The sequence below is a fragment of the Trichechus manatus genome, unplaced genomic scaffold (genome assembly GCF_000243295.1).
Source record: "Trichechus manatus latirostris isolate Lorelei unplaced genomic scaffold, TriManLat1.0 scaffold00028, whole genome shotgun sequence".
Classification (NCBI taxonomy): domain Eukaryota; kingdom Metazoa; phylum Chordata; class Mammalia; order Sirenia; family Trichechidae; genus Trichechus; species Trichechus manatus.
The window spans coordinates 6,306,589-6,308,442 of NW_004443964.1; positions in this window are offsets into that span (position 1 = coordinate 6,306,589).

Below are 1,854 nucleotides of genomic sequence, written 5' to 3' on the forward strand. Positions count from 1 at the left end.
TAAAAATTTGCCATTGTAACCGTTTTGAGCGTGCAGTTCAGTGGCATTAACTGTATCCACAGGGTTGTGCAACACCACCACTATTTATTTCCAAAACATTCTTATCAGCCTACACAGAAACCCTGTAGCCAGCCCCGGGTAACTCTGACTCACTTTGTCTCTATACATTTGCTGCCCTGAATATTTCGTCCGAGAGCGTTCATACGCTCTTTGTCCTTCTGTGTCTGGCTTATTTCGTTTAGCATGTTTTCATGGTTCATCCGTGTCAGAGCGTGTATCAGAACTTCATTTCTCTTTATGGCTGAGTGACACTCCATTGTATGTATATACCACATTCTGTTCATTCATCTGTTGATGGACACTTGGGTTGCGGCCACCTTTTGGCTATTGTGAATAGTGCTGCGGTGAACATTGGTGTCCAAGAATCTGTTTGAGTCCCTGCTCCCCCTTTCTTTAATCAGAGAATAAAAGAAAAACAGGGAGTGCTTTTGTGTGTTAGAAACGACTTGGGTGGCCTGAAAGGAATACTGATTGTTGGTGTCTTTATTGTTCCAGAATTGTTGGTTTTGAAGCAGCCATTATCTGAGCAAGGAACTTGAGAAATGAAAGATTTGTCTCCTGACTGTAGGTTTAGGGAGAACTCATTTCCAGCAAAGGGATAAAGTATTAGGGTCCCATTCAGGGCCAGTTAGAGCCCTTGGCTTAATTTATCACACCATTCATTTTCTAAAATTTAAGGTTTCCTGGCCATCTGGCCCTCCCAGAAGGATCAGCAGGTGGCGCATGCCTGCTAGATGTCTAACCCCAGTGGGGGCCAGCACTATTCTGTCCGCTCTTGCAGAGGTAGGAGGAGACATCGGCTGTATCATTGCAGTGAATTCGGTTAGGGTGGTGAGGAGGGAAGAGTGGTGCCACTGGGAGGATGGGTGAGGGGTCAGCTGTCACACGGGGATATGGAGCAATTGGGTGGGAGGCAGGGCATGCCTCAGCTGAGATGCAAACAAAGGCCCCTGCAGATGGGTGAAACATAGCTGAAATTCTTCATTATTCATTCTTCTAAGATAAGTATTCTCCCCTCTTTTAATGGGGCTAATAGTAGTCAATAACACTTTAGTATAAATTAGTTAACAATACCCTTTTCAGTGCAATCATGAGTTTGAAACAGGTTTTGAGAGAAGAAGAGAAAGAAACAGATCCTGAGCCAGAGTACTACCTGGAAAGGCCGGGCCTTGGTCCGCTGCCTCCTGGGAAATTCCTGGTTCTCCAAGAGGCAGCCTGAAGGCCTGGCTATGACGGAAAGGGAAAGATGACTGAAACAGAATTTGGTACCGGGAGTGGGGTGCTGCTCTAACAGATACCTAAAATGCAGAAGTGGTTTTGAAACTGTGAATGGAGGTGCGGCAGCGGCAGAGGACCAGCAGCAGCAGAGAACCTGCAGCAGCACAGAAGGGGCAGCGACAGAGAACCAGCAGCAGCAGAACCAGGAGACCAGCCCGAGACGGTGCTGGAGCCGACCCACGGAGCGAGACAGCTGAGTGCCTGTGCAGCGGAGGCTTCCTGGCAGAGTGGGGTGCCTCCAGGCACTTAATCAGTGGAGCTACTGAGCTTTGGAACAATTGCCCCAGCAGGGCAGATGTGGGCGTGAGGCCCGAGGGCCAAGAGGCCACAGGAAGCAGAAGCTGAAGAGACAAGGAACACAAGAAGCAGAGCTGCCTCAGTCTCAAAAGGTATGGCTGAGACCTCTGGGGTTTCAAATGGTGTAGCCATGGCCCCTGGTGTTTCTAAGGGTGGAGTTGTCACTCCGATGGACTAGGAGAATGGTGTGCCTGAAGCCGAGGGAGCAGAGTTGCTGTC